At 57.4% G+C, this 14893-nt stretch overlaps 2 pseudogenes across 2 annotated transcripts; both read right to left on the reverse strand.

Moving 5' to 3' along the window:
- Positions 1 to 260: 260 nt before the first annotated feature.
- LOC309651204 (uncharacterized protein SPEM3 pseudogene) lies at positions 261 to 2612 on the reverse strand (annotated as a pseudogene). The gene has a single exon. The product of its transcript is annotated as an uncharacterized protein SPEM3 pseudogene (transcript).
- A 9171-nt stretch (positions 2613 to 11783) lies between these two features.
- LOC309649973 (uncharacterized protein SPEM3 pseudogene) lies at positions 11784 to 14174 on the reverse strand (annotated as a pseudogene). Its single transcript has 2 exons — positions 12615 to 14174; positions 11784 to 12149 (listed from the first exon to the last, which is right to left on the reverse strand). The product of its transcript is annotated as an uncharacterized protein SPEM3 pseudogene (transcript).
- Between the last annotated feature and the right edge of the window lie 719 nt (positions 14175 to 14893).

Here is a 14893-nt window from a genome sequence, read left to right on the forward strand (position 1 = left end):
AGCTCCATGTGACTACTGAGCACTTAGAAGACCATGACACTGAGGAACAGAATTTTTTTCTTTTTTTGGCCAAGCCATGAAGCTTGCAGGGACTGAGTTCCCCGACCAGGGATTGAACCCCCGCCACAGCAGTGAAAGCGCCAAGTCCCAACAACTGGACCACCAGGGAACAGAATTGGACGCCAGGGAAATTCTGTTCCCTGAGGAAGAGAATTTTTAACTTTTTCACTTAAATTTTAACAGAATTACTTTTCCTTAAGTTTAACTAATTTATATTCTAATAGGCATATTTGGCTAGTGGCTACTGTAATTGACAATGCAGCTCTAGGGCCTTGGGGATAACGGATTTAGCTAGACAGCGATGGAGGGAAAGCAGGGATAGTTTAGGTCCTCATCAGGCCCTGTGGGATGGGGCTGGGGTGGATGTCCTCACACAACCACAGAACACTTCTCTTGTCTCTTTATTCCTCATGCATATCTGTCCCCTGATATCCCCACCCCTTGATGGTCTCCGGTGAGTTGTTGGATGTCTCTCGGTGAAGGCGCCTGGGAGACAGAGCTTCGCATTTGTCCCTGCCCGCTCTGAACTGTCTCTGGCGGGCGTCAAAGACCACATGCCCTAGCCGGGTGCCTGACCCAGGACAGTAGGGCTTCCAGCTGGTCTTGGGAGGCGTAGACATCTGGCGATAGCTCTGGCAGGCTGGAGGAACTGTATCCATGGGGTGGTACACCCAGTCTTGGCTGCCTGCTCGCCGGGAGGATGATTGCAGCTCAATCAGCACAGGTACCTCTGAGAAGGTTTGCAGGTCATTGTAGGTCAACTGAGCCTTGGGAGAGCAGGAGTTCTGACTGGGTGGGACAGAAGTCCATGGTATGTGCTGCCCTGCATCCTCCTTTCGAGGAACTGCCTCAGATCTAAATAACTTTCGGGTCTGATGTGGGCCCAAAGCTTGGACAGAGTCAGTTCCTAGAGGGTTCTTGTGGAGGCCTGGATTTGGGGTAAGGCCTGGGTTTCTGCAAAGTCTACTCTCGTTTGCAGGGCCTGGGGTCCTTTGGAGGACAGAGCCTTGGTTGAGGTCTAGAGTCTCACGAAGTTCAGGGGGTTGGGGCTGGTTTGGGGTTTGGGACGTCGTGGCTAACTGGGGAGGGATGGGGCCCTGGGAAGAGAGGACAGACGGAGGAGACTTGGAGGTTGGGGGAAAGGTGGGGGGTTGTATTAAGGCGGAGGGCTTCTGGTGGTTGCTGTGTTGATGAAGGACAAAGGATCTGGGAGAAACAAGAGGCAGAGAAAGAGTGCATGGTGGAGGCATGGCGCATGGTGAGCTCTGGGCACTGGTTGGAGAATGGAAGCAAGGTTGAGAAGGTGCAGCATCCTTGGAGTACACCAGGAATTTGGGGTAGACTGGAGCCTGGGGGTCCGTGTTTCTCTTCTCAGAACTGCAAGGATGGAAGCTGCAGTAAGGGAAGGTCTTGGACTGCACAAATTTGCCTTTGGCATCATTTGAGGTCTTCCATTCCATATTCCCCAACTCCAGGTAACCCAGTATGGATCCTGTGGAGGGCTTGGCACTGTCCCCACTACATTGCTTCAGTGTTTGCTCAGCTGTACCAGAGCTCACCAGACCATGCCCCTCTTGGGGCCTGGAGACGGTACCCAAGTCCTTTCTGGAGTACCCAGAGTTCTGAGGGGGACACACATGGACCACGTTCTGCTTTACCCTGCGGGCATCGTAGACCACCTGGCCGGAGGAGAGGCCTTGGCTGAAGGCAGACAAGGTAGAGGGAATAGAAGCTAGGATGGGGGTAGGGGTGGTGGAAGGGACTGGAGTGGTCGTCAGGGCCATGACCAGCTCTGGGACAGAGGTTGTGGCAGAGATCGGGACAGGGGCTGGTGTAGGGGCTAGGGCAGGAGTAGTAGCAGGGGCAGAAGTTGGGGGAGGGACTGGGGCCGAAGGTGGGGGAGGGACCAGAGTGTTGGCATGGGTATAGGTCAGATGAGCATGGGTCAGGGTGCAGACAGAAGTGTGGCCCAGGGACTGGGCTGAGGCATTTGAGGGGGCCTGGGCTTGGGCCTGGGCTGGGGTATGGGCTGAGGGATGCTCAGGGCCATGGACCTGGGCAGGGCTGTGCTCAGGGGTGAGGGCTGGGGAGGGGGTCTGGGCCTTGGCAGGAGCATGCGCAGGGGGCTGAACTGGGGGGCGGGTCTGGGCCCGGGCTGGGGCCCGGGCTGGGTCATAGTCTGGGGTCTTCGTCTTGCTCTCTTGGGGCAGGCGGAGTGGAAGCACGTCCACCTTGCTCATCCTGCGGAGCGTGGAAGATGTCTCTTGCCTGGAGTAAAAGGTGGCTCGGGACTTTAAGGCTGTGACCGGAGGGGCCTCGCCAGCTCCCACTACCCCCTCCTTCCACAGTCCCCGTGGAGCCTCCATGGGAGCCCCAGCCCGTCCACACTGAGGCGGCATCCAGCAGCACCCAGAAGCCTTCTTATGTTTTGTGACTGGTAGCCAGGAGTCAAGGTGGTTTGGGTGCCCGAGCAGGAAGCTTGGGCGATGGCGGAAGCGGGAAGAAACTCTTGAGCACAGGTTGTTGGGATCCACGGAGCTGCGCAGGCACATGCGATGGCTGCCTACACAGCTGGCTTGCTTGTCTGCGGGGAAAGGCGAGATGGGACAGGGCCTGGGTTCCTGAGGGGCTGAGAATCGAGGCAGGGATAGAAGAAAGGGGACAGGCCCACGTCCCCTGAGCCCACGCTGGCGCCCACTCACCTTTGGGGAAAACGTGATGGAAGAGTGTCCGCAAGGAGCTCTTCAGATGCCTCCAGAGCTGAGGGAAGCAGGGGAGGGGGGAGGCCGGGAGCAGGGTGAGCCCTGAAATCCAACCCTTGTCCGGCCACACCCCAGCAGCCCTCCCACCTCAGCCCCTTCAAGACCCCAGGGCTCCCCCAACCCCACTGCCCTGATCCTGCCCTGACCAGAGTCACCACGTTGATCCCCACGTTGAGCAAGATGAAGCTGCCCAGGATCAGAAGAATTGAGTCTCCTAGGTCCTGGCATTTCCTGGGGTTGGTGCCAGAGCACGGCTGGGCTCGGTAGTGGGTTTGCTCACCCATGGCCGCGGGTCCCAGGACTGCCTGGGCCCCCTGGCCTCCACATACTCACTGGGAGCCAGAGGGGGAGAAGGACTGGGTCATAATGGGGCAGGTGGTTGGGGTCACAATGAGGGAGGGGGAGGAAAAGGAGGGCCCAGGGTGGCATTCGCTGGTAACCAGGGTCAGGTAAGCTGAGCCTGGACAGTCAAACAGGGCCCGGAGGCCGGCCCACCTCCCCTCGAGTGGTCAATCATTCACTCACCACCCTCTGGCTCACTTGTTCAAATGACACATTCCATCTCTTGGCCCCTCCTGAGACTAGGAAGACCTTGGCCTCAGAGCCCTGGGGAAGGCCTGGCTGGAGTCCAGAGCCTCAGCCTTCTTCATGCCCTTCACTGGGCGTGGAGCTGGACCTGCCCAGATGTGGAACCTCCCAGTTTGGAAGCAGCTTCTTGTATGAGGCTCTCTGGGGACAGGGACAGCTGAGACACAGAGGAGGTGCCCAGAGACCAGTGGTTTGGAGTCTGCAGCTGCAGATCTACTTAGTGCATGGTATAGGACCAGGAGGGACCTGCTGGCAGGACTGTGGCCACTAAACCAAGGGGACCCTCAGGCCCAGAAGGGGACACTGGCTTCTTATTGCAGGAAGCCAAGGGCAGGGACCCAGGCTGGCAGAAGGAGTGGCACTTCCAAGCCACAGACCACCAATGTTTCCTGGACTCTGGCGCTCTTTATTCCTCTCGCCATGCCCTGCCGCCCCCCGCCCCCGCCCCCGTTTGCTGCTGCTCAGTTCATTTTTCCCAGTCTGGCTCCCGTGCAGAGGGGGCCTCGAGGCCGAGGTGGAAGGCGGCAGCGAGTTGGCCCGCGCTCGGCTCTCCTGCACTTGCCGCTTCAGCTCCAGGCTGTCATACACCTGGTAGCTGGCATTGCCCCCCGGGTTCCGGCTGAGTGGCATGAAGGTGGGCCGGGGCGGAAGGTGCTCGGTAGCCTGGACGTCGGGCAGGGACTGGGAGGAGCGGACGAGCAGCGCTGAGCTGGGAGCCGTGAGGGAGGCGGAGGTGGTCAGAGGGCGCCGAACGGACAGCATCTCGGCCCATTCGGCCGCCCGGCGCCGAACTCCTTGGGGTTAGACCAGAGGCCTAATAGGATGGATCTGAATAGCAAACAATAATAATGAGGGACATACACTAGGGCATGCGGAGAAATAGGGGACTCTACCTCTCACTTGGGAGTAGAGGAGCCCTGGTCATTTAAATCTAGAAGGGTTCTTGCATGCAATTATAACTTCATTTTAGAGGTGAGACTGCAAGCCTAGAAAGGTTGCACATGACTTGTCCAAGGGCAGAGCTGAGCCAGAGAGGTGTTGGAAATGGGCTCTCCCGCTGGGACGTATCTCCTTGGAATCGGTGGTGGTAATGTTAGACAAGAACACACCGATAGTGTGCCTGTAGTGACCCAGGGATGGACATCTGACTCAGGGAAGGGACATATTAGTGTTGCCCACCTCAGACACACAAGTGGTGGCAGGGAAAACACTTTGCCATCTCGCAGCTTATGTGTGTATACAGAAGAGTTATCAGGACTGAAAATCAAGTCCAGAGGAAACTCCAGCTGGGCTAGGGCAGGGCAATGAAAAATTATGAGGGGAAGGAAATTGCTTTCAGCGGCCAGTGCTATCATGGACACAGCTTAAGTCCAGGCTGAAACTAGGAGCCAGAATAATAGGACAGAAAGATAGGACACCAGGGACACGCTCACAGATTAGACCAATGCATGCTGGACCAGGAATTCTTTTTTTTTTTTTTTTTTTTTTCTTAATTTATTTATTTATTTTTGGCTGCATTGGGTCTTCGTTGCTGCATGCGGGCTTTCTCTAGTTGCAGCGGGTGGGGGCTACGCCTGGCTGCGGGGCGCGGGCCTCTCATTGCGGTGGCTTCTCTTGTTGCAGAGCACGGGCCCTAGGCACACGGGCTTCAGCAGTTGTGGCTCATGGGCTCTAGAGCACAGGCTCAGTATTTGTGGCACACGGGCTTAGCTGTTCCGCGGCATGTGGGATCTTCCCGGACCAGGGCTCGAACCCGTGTCCCCTGCACCGGCAGGCAGATTCCCAACCACTGTGCCACCAGGGAAGCCCCACCAGGAATTCTTACATTCCTTTTTCCCAGGGGTCTGTCTCCACAGTGAACTAGGCCTAAGTCCATGGGCAAGAAAATTAAGTGGAGACACCTGGAAAAAATTAGAGGCCTATGAAGGAGGGGACCGTCAGAATCCAAGGCTCAATTTGGGGAGCCTCAAACACAAGGTTTCCTAGTCACTGACCAAGAGAGGTCTTCTCCCTCAGTAACCACGAGCCCCAAACACAGCCCAGAACGGGGGAGGCAAGTTTGCATACCTCTGGTCGTGACCCAAGAGACCAGATCAGGAAAACTGAAGCCTGGGCTCTTTCTCACAGTCTGGGGAAATCAGGCGTTGGGTGTCCATGCCTACATCTTACCTCCTCCCCAGAGGGTGGCTTCTGAGCCACCCTAAAAAGAACTAAGTTCTCTGGGCTCTGGGGGAGCTTTAAGATGCTGGGGGTGGGTGACAGGGAAAGGAAAATTGCTCTAAACTCTAAAGCACTGCTCTCCAATAGCATTTTCCATGATGATGGAAACGTTCTAAATCTGTGCTGTCCAATACAGTATCCGCTAGCTCCATGTGACTACTGAGCACTTAGAAGATCATGACACTGAGGAACAGAATTTTTTTCTTTTTTTGGCCAAGCCATGAAGCTTGCAGGGACTGAGTTCCCCGACCAGGGATTGAACCCCGGCCACAGCAGTGAAAGCGCCAAGTCCCAACAACTGGACCACCAGGGAACAGAATTGGACGCCAGGGAAATTCTGTTCCCTGAGGAAGAGAATTTTTAACTTTTTCACTTAATTTTTAACAGAATTACTTTTCCTTAAGTTTAACTAATTTATATTCTAATAGGCATATTTGGCTAGTGGCTACTGTAATTGACAATGCAGCTCTAGGGCCTTGGGGATAACGGATTTAGCTAGGCAGCGATGGAGGGAAAGCAGGGATAGTTTAGGTCCTCATCAGGCCCTGTGGGATGGGGCTGGGGTGGATGTCCTCACACAACCACAGAACACTTCTCTTGTCTCTTTATTCCTCATGCATATCTGTCCCCTGATATCCCCACTCCTTGATGGTCTCCGGTGAGTTGTTGGATGTCTCTCGGTGAAGGCGCCTGGGAGACAGAGCTTCGCATTTGTCCCTGCCCGCTCTGAACTGTCTCTGGCGGGCGTCAAAGACCACATGCCCTAGCCGGGTGCCTGACCCAGGACAGTAGGGCTTCCAGCTGGTCTTGGGAGGCGTAGACATCTGGCGATAGCTCTGGCAGGCTGGAGGAACTGTATCCATGGGGTGGTACACCCAGTCTTGGCTGCCTGCTCGCCGGGAGGATGATTGCAGCTCAATCAGCACAGGTACCTCTGAGAAGGTTTGCAGGTCATTGTAGGTCAACTGAGCCTTGGGAGAGCAGGAGTTCTGACTGGGTGGGACAGAAGTCCATGGTATGTGCTGCCCTGCATCCTCCTTTCGAGGAACTGCCTCAGATCTAAATAACTTTCGGGTCTGATGTGGGCCCAAAGCTTGGACAGAGTCAGTTCCTAGAGGGTTCTTGTGGAGGCCTGGATTTGGGGTAAGGCCTGGGTTTCTGCAAAGTCTACTCTCGTTTGCAGGGCCTGGGGTCCTTTGGAGGACAGAGCCTTGGTTGAGGTCTAGAGTCTCACGAAGTTCAGGGGGTTGGGGCTGGTTTGGGGTTTGGGACGTCGTGGCTAACTGGGGAGGGATGGGGCCCTGGGAAGAGAGGACAGACGGAGGAGACTTGGAGGTTGGGGGAAAGGTGGGGGGTTGTATTAAGGCGGAGGGCTTCTGGTGGTTGCTGTGTTGATGAAGGACAAAGGATCCGGGAGAAACAAGAGGCAGAGAAACAGTGCATGGTGGAGGCATGGCGCATGGTGAGCTCTGGGCACTGGTTGGAGAATGGAAGCAAGGTTGAGAAGGTGCAGCATCCTTGGAGTACACCAGGAATTTGGGGTAGACTGGAGCCTGGGGGTCCGTGTTTCTCTTCTCAGAACTGCAAGGATGGAAGCTGCAGTAAGGGAAGGTCTTGGACTGCACAAATTTGCCTTTGGCATCATTTGAGGTCTTCCATTCCATATTCCCCAACTCCAGGTAACCCAGTATGGATCCTGTGGAGGGCTTGGCACTGTCCCCACTACATTGCTTCAGTGTTTGCTCAGCTGTACCAGAGCTCACCAGACCATGCCCCTCTTGGGGCCTGGAGACGGTACCCAAGTCCTTTCTGGAGTACCCAGAGTTCTGAGGGGGACACACATGGACCACGTTCTGCTTTACCCTGCGGGCATCGTAGACCACCTGGCCGGAGGAGAGGCCTTGGCTGAAGGCAGACAAGGTAGAGGGAATAGAAGCTAGGATGGGGGTAGGGGTGGTGGAAGGGACTGGAGTGGTCGTCAGGGCCATGACCAGCACTGGGACAGAGGTTGTGGCAGAGATCGGGACAGGGGCTGGTGTAGGGGCTAGGGCAGGAGTAGTAGCAGGGGCAGAAGTTGGGGGAGGGACTGGGGCCGAAGGTGGGGGAGGGACCAGAGTGTTGGCATGGGTATAGGTCAGATGAGCATGGGTCAGGGTGCAGACAGAAGTGTGGCCCAGGGACTGGGCTGAGGCATTTGAGGGGGCCTGGGCTTGGGCCTGGGCTGGGGTATGGGCTGAGGTATGCTCAGGGCCATGGACCTGGGCAGGGCTGTGCTCAGGGGTGAGGGTTGGGGAGGGGGTCTGGGCCTGGGGGGTGGTGTGCTCAGGGGGGTGGAACGTGGAGCAAGTCTGGGCCTGAGGTGGGGCGTGCTCAGAGGGCTGGGTTGAGGAGAAGGTCTGGGCCTTGGCAGGAGCATGCGCAGGGGGCTGAACTGGGGGGCGGGTCTGGGCCCGGGCTGGGGCCTGGGCTGGGTCATAGTCTGGGGTCTTCGTCTTGCTCTCTTGGGGCAGGCGGAGTGGAAGCACGTCCACCTTGCTCATCCTGCGGAGCGTGGAAGATGTCTCTTGCCTGGAGTAAAAGGTGGCTCGGGACTTTAAGGCTGTGACCGGAGGGGCCTCGCCAGCTCCCACTACCCCCTCCTTCCACAGTCCCCGTGGAGCCTCCATGGGAGCCCCAGCCCGTCCACACTGAGGCGGCATCCAGCAGCACCCAGAAGCCTTCTTATGTTTTGTGACTGGTATCCAGGAGTCAAGGTGGTTTGGGTGCCCGAGCAGGAAGCTTGGGCGATGGCGGAAGCGGGAAGAAACTCTTGAGCACAGGTTGTTGGGATCCACGGAGCTGCGCAGGCACATGCGATGGCTGCCTACACAGCTGGCTTGCTTGTCTGCGGGGAAAGGCGAGATGGGACAGGGCCTGGGTTCCTGAGGGGCTGAGAATCGAGGCAGGGATAGAAGAAAGGGGACAGGCCCACGTCCCCTGAGCCCACGCTGGCGCCCACTCACCTTTGGGGAAAACGTGATGGAAGAGTGTCCGCAAGGAGCTCTTCAGATGCCTCCAGAGCTGAGGGAAGCAGGGGAGGGGGGAGGCCGGGAGCAGGGTGAGCCCTGAAATCCAACCCTTGTCCGGCCACACCCCAGCAGCCCTCCCACCTCAGCCCCTTCAAGACCCCAGGGCTCCCCCAACCCCACTGCCCTGATCCTGCCCTGACCAGAGTCACCACGTTGATCCCCACGTTGAGCAAGATGAAGCTGCCCAGGATCAGAAGAATTGAGTCTCCTAGGTCCTGGCATTTCCTGGGGTTGGTGCCAGAGCACGGCTGGGCTCGGTAGTGGGTTTGCTCACCCATGGCCGCGGGTCCCAGGACTGCCTGGGCCCCCTGGCCTCCACATACTCACTGGGAGCCAGAGGGGGAGAAGGACTGGGTCATAATGGGGCAGGTGGTTGGGGTCACAATGAGGGAGGGGGAGGAAAAGGAGGGCCCAGGGTGGCATTCGCTGGTAACCAGGGTCAGGTAAGCTGAGCCTGGACAGTCAAACAGGGCCCGGAGGCCGGCCCACCTCCCCTCGAGCGGTCAATCATTCACTCACCACCCTCTGGCTCACTTGTTCAAATGACACATTCCATCTCTTGGCCCCTCCTGAGACTAGGAAGACCTTGGCCTCAGAGCCCTGGGGAAGGCCTGGCTGGAGTCCAGAGCCTCAGCCTTCTTCATGCCCTTCACTGGGCGTGGAGCTGGACCTGCCCAGATGTGGAACCTCCCAGTTTGGAAGCAGCTTCTTGTATGAGGCTCTCTGGGGACAGGGACAGCTGAGACACAGAGGAGGTGCCCAGAGACCAGTGGTTTGGAGTCTGCAGCTGCAGATCTACTTAGTGCATGGTATAGGACCAGGAGGGGCCTGCTGGCAGGACTGTGGACACTAAACCAAGGGGACCCTCAGGCCCAGAAGGGGACACTGGCTTCTTATTGCAGGAAGCCAAGGGCAGGGACCCAGGCTGGCAGAAGGAGTGGCGCTTCCAAGCCACAGACCACCAATGTTTCCTGGACTCTGGCGCTCTTTATTCCTCTCGCCATGCCCTGCCGCCCCCCGCCCCTGCCCCCGTTTGCTGCTGCTCAGTTCATTTTTCCCAGTCTGGCTCCCGTGCAGAGGGGGCCTCGAGGCCGAGGTGGAAGGCGGCAGCGAGTTGGCCCGCGCTCGGCTCTCCTGCACTTGCCGCTTCAGCTCCAGGCTGTCATACACCTGGTAGCTGGCATTGCCCCCCGGCTTCCGGCTGAGTGGCATGAAGGTGGGCCGGGGCGGAAGGTGCTCGGTAGCCTGGACGTCGGGCAGGGGCTGGGAGGAGCGGACGAGCAGGGCTGAGCTGGGAGCCGGGGCCCGCCGGTACGAGGCCTCGGCCAGCACCGTGAGGGAGGCGGAGGTGGTCAGAGGGCGCCGAACGGACAGCATCTCGGCCCATTCGGCCGCCCGGCGCCGAACTCCTTGGGGTTAGAACAGAGGCCTAATAGGATGGATCTGAATAGCAAACAATAATAATGAGGGACATACACTAGGGCATGCGGAGAAATAGGGGACTCCACCTCTCACTTGGGAGTAGAGGAGCCCTGGTCCTTTAAATCTAGAAGGGTTCTTGCATGCAATTATAACTTCATTTGAGAGGTGAGACTGCAAGCCTAGAAAGGTTGCACATGACTTGTCCAAGGGCAGAGCTGAGCCAGAGAGGTGTTGGAAATGGGCTCTCCCGCTGGGACGTATCTCCTTGGAATCGGTGGTGGTAATGTTAGACAAGAACACACCGATAGTGTGCCTGTAGTGACCCAGGGATGGACATCTGACTCAGGGAAGGGACATATTAGTGTTGCCCACCTCAGACACACAAGTGGTGGCAGGGAAAACACTTTGCAATCTCGCAGCTTATGTGTGTATACAGAAGAGTTATCAGGACTGAAAATCAAGTCCAGAGGAAACTCCAGCTGGGCTAGGGCAGGGCAATGAAAAATTATGAGGGGAAGGAAATTGCTTTCAGCGGCCAGTGCTATCATGGACACAGCTTAAGTCCAGGCTGAAACTAGGAGCCAGAATAATAGGACAGAAAGATAGGACACCAGAGACACGCTCACAGATTAGACCAATGCATGCTGGACCAGGAATTCTTACATTCCTTTTTCCCAGGGGTCTGTCTCCACAGTGAACTAGGCCTAAGTCCATGGGCAAGAAAATTAAGTGGAGACACCTGGAGAAAATTAGAGGCCTATGAAGGAGGGGACCGTCAGAATCCAAGGCTCAATTTGGGGAGCCTCAAACACAAGGTTTCCTAGTCACTGACCAAGAGAGGTCTTCTCCCTCAGTAACCACGAGCCCCAAACACAGCCCAGAACGGGGGAGGCAAGTTTGCATACCTCTGGTCGTGACCCAAGAGACCAGATCAGGAAAACTGAAGCCTGGGCTCTTTCTCACAGTCTGGGGAAATCAGGCGTTGGGTGTCCATGCCTACATCTTACCTCCTCCCCAGAGGGTGGCTTCTGAGCCACTCTAAAAAGAACTAAGTTCTCTGGGCTCTGGGGGAGCTTTAAGATGCTGGGGGTGGGTGACAGGGAAAGGAAAATTGCTCTAAACTCTAAAGCACTGCTCTCCAATAGCATTTTCCATGATGATGGAAACGTTCTAAATCTGTGCTGTCCAATACAGTATCCGCTAGCTCCATGTGACTACTGAGCACTTAGAAGATCATGACACTGAGGAACAGATTTTTTTTCTTTTTTTGGCCAAGCCATGAAGCTTGCAGGGACTGAGTTCCCCGACCAGGGATTGAACCCCGGCCACAGCAGTGAAAGCGCCAAGTCCCAACAACTGGACCACCAGGGAACAGAATTGGACGCCAGGGAAATTCTGTTCCCTGAGGAAGAGAACTTTTAACTTTTTCACTTAATGTTTAACAGAATTACTTTTCCTTAAGTTTAACTAATTTATATTCTAATAGGCATATTTGGCTAGTGGCTACTGTAATTGACAATGCAGCTCTAGGGCCTTGGGGATAACGGATTTAGCTAGACAGCGATGGAGGGAAAGCAGGGATAGTTTAGGTCCTCATCAGGCCCTGTGGGATGGGGCTGGGGTGGATGTCCTCACACAACCACAGAACACTTCTCTTGTCTCTTTATTCCTCATGCATATCTGTCCCCTGATATCCCCACTCCTTGATGGTCTCTGGTGAGTTGTTGGATGTCTCTCGGTGAAGGCGCCTGGGAGACAGAGCTTCGCATTTGTCCCTGCCCGCTCTGAACTGTCTCTGGCGGGCGTCAAAGACCACATGCCCTAGCCGGGTGCCTGACCCAGGACAGTAGGGCTTCCAGCTGGTCTTGGGAGGCGTAGACATCTGGCGATAGCTCTGGCAGGCTGGAGGAACTGTATCCATGGGGTGGTACACCCAGTCTTGGCTGCCTGCTCGCCGGGAGGATGATTGCAGCTCAATCAGCACAGGTACCTCTGAGAAGGTTTGCAGGTCATTGTAGGTCAACTGAGCCTTGGGAGAGCAGGAGTTCTGACTGGGTGGGACAGAAGTCCATGGTATGTGCTGCCCTGCATCCTCCTTTCGAGGAACTGCCTCAGATCTAAATAACTTTCGGGTCTGATGTGGGCCCAAAGCTTGGACAGAGTCAGTTCCTAGAGGGTTCTTGTGGAGGCCTGGATTTGGGGTAAGGCCTGGGTTTCTGCAAAGTCTACTCTCGTTTGCAGGGCCTGGGGTCCTTTGGAGGACAGAGCCTTGGTTGAGGTCTAGAGTCTCACGAAGTTCAGGGGGTTGGGGCTGGTTTGGGGTTTGGGACGTCATGGCTAACTGGGGAGGGATGGGGCCCTGGGAAGAGAGGACAGACGGAGGAGACTTGGAGGTTGGGGGAAAGGTGGGGGGCTGTATTAAGGCAGAGGGCTTCTGGTGGTTGCTGTGTTGATGAAGGACAAAGGATCCGGGAGAAACAAGAGGCAGAGAAACAGTGCATGGTGGAGGCATGGCGCATGGTGAGCTCTGGGCACTGGTTGGAGAATGGAAGCAAGGTTGAGAAGGTGCAGCATCCTTGGAGTACACCAGGAATTTGGGGTAGACTGGAGCCTGGGGGTCCGTGTTTCTCTTCTCAGAACTGCAAGGATGGAAGCTGCAGTAAGGGAAGGTCTTGGACTGCACAAATTTGTCTTTGGCATCATTTGAGATCTTCCATTCCATATTCCCCAACTCCAGGTAACCCAGTATGGATCCTGTGGAGGGCTTGGCACTGTCCCCACTACATTGCTTCAGTGTTTGCTCAGCTGTACCAGAGCTCACCAGACCATGCCCCTCTTGGGGCCTGGAGACGGTACCCAAGTCCTTTCTGGAGTACCCAGAGTTCTGAGGGGGACACACATGGACCACGTTCTGCTTTACCCTGCGGGCATCGTAGACCACCTGGCCGGAGGAGAGGCCTTGGCTGAAGGCAGACAAGGTAGAGGGAATAGAAGCTAGGATGGGGGTAGGGGTGGTGGAAGGGACTGGAGTGGTCGTCAGGGCCATGACCAGCACTGGGACAGAGGTTGTGGCAGAGATCGGGACAGGGGCTGGTGTAGGGGCTAGGGCAGGAGTAGTAGCAGGGGCAGAAGTTGGGGGAGGGACTGGGGCCGAAGGTGGGGGAGGGACCAGAGTGTTGGCATGGGTATAGGTCAGATGAGCATGGGTCAGGGTGCAGACAGAAGTGTGGCCCAGGGACTGGGCTGAGGCATTGGAGGGGGCCTGGGCTTGGGCCTGGGCTGGGGTATGGGCTGAAGTATGCTCAGGGCCATGGACCTGGGCAGGGCTGTGCTCAGGGGTGAGGGCTGGGGAGGGGGTCTGGGCCTGGGGGGTGGTGTGCTCAGGGGGGTGGAACGTGGAGCAAGTCTGCGCCTGAGGTGGGGCGTGCTCAGAGGGCTGGGTTGAGGAGAAGTTCTGGGCCTTGGCAGGTGTGCGCCCAGTGGGGTCCACTGGGCAGAAGGCCTGGGCCTGGGCGGAAGTGTGCTCATGGGCGTGGCCTCGGGAGCAGGTCTCGGCCTGGGGGGGGTTGTGCTCAGGGGGGTGGGCTGAGGAGAGGGTCTGGGCCTTGGCAGGAGCATGCACAGGGGGCTGAACTGGGGGGCGGGTCTGGGCCCGGGCTGGGGCCCGGGCTGGGTCATAGTCTGGGGTCTTCGTCTTGCTCTCTTGGGGCAGGCGGAGTGGAAGCACGTCCACCTTGCTCATCCTGCGGAGCTTGGAAGATGTCTCTTGCCTGGAGTAAAAGGTGGCTCGGGACTTTAAGGCTGTGACCGGAGGGGCCTCGCCAGCTCCCACTACCCCCTCCTTCCACAGTCCCCGTGGAGCCTCCATGGGAGCCCCAGCCCGTCCACACTGAGGCGGCATCCAGCAGCACCCAGAAGCCTTCTTATGTTTTGTGACTGGTAGCCAGGAGTCAAGGTGGTTTGGGTGCCCGAGCAGGAAGCTTGGGCGATGGCGGAAGCGGGAAGAAACTCTTGAGCACAGGTTGTTGGGATCCACGGAGCTGCGCAGGCACATGCGATGGCTGCCTACACAGCTGGCTTGCTTGTCTGCGGGGAAAGGCGAGATGGGACAGGGCCTGGGTTCCTGAGGGGCTGAGAATCGAGGCAGGGATAGAAGAAAGGGGACAGGCCCACGTCCCCTGAGCCCACGCTGGCGCCCACTCACCTTTGGGGAAAACGTGATGGAAGAGTGTCCGCAAGGAGCTCTTCAGATGCCTCCAGAGCTGAGGGAAGCAGGGGAGGGGGGAGGCCGGGAGCAGGGTGAGCCCTGAAATCCAACCCTTGTCCGGCCACACCCCAGCAGCCCTCCCACCTCAGCCCCTTCAAGACCCCAGGGCTCCCCCAACCCCACTGCCCTGATCCTGCCCTGACCAGAGTCACCACGTTGATCCCCACGTTGAGCAAGATGAAGCTGCCCAGGATCAGAAGAATTGAGTCTCCTAGGTCCTGGCATTTCCTGGGGTTGGTGCCAGAGCACGGCTGGGCTCGGTAGTGGGTTTGCTCACCCATGGCCGCGGGTCCCAGGACTGCCTGGGCCCCCTGGCCTCCACATACTCACTGGGAGCCAGAGGGGGAGAAGGACTGGGTCATAATGGGGCAGGTGGTTGGGGTCACAATGAGGGAGGGGGAGGAAAAGGAGGGCCCAGGGTGGCATTCGCTGGTAACCAGGGTCAGGTAAGCTGAGCCTGGACAGTCAAACAGGGCCCGGAGGCCGGCCCACCTCCCCTCGAGTGG

The sequence above is a fragment of the Balaenoptera physalus genome (assembly GCF_965194825.1).
Source record: "Balaenoptera physalus genome assembly, chromosome: 20".
NCBI classification, from domain to species: Eukaryota; Metazoa; Chordata; class Mammalia; order Artiodactyla; family Balaenopteridae; genus Balaenoptera; species Balaenoptera physalus.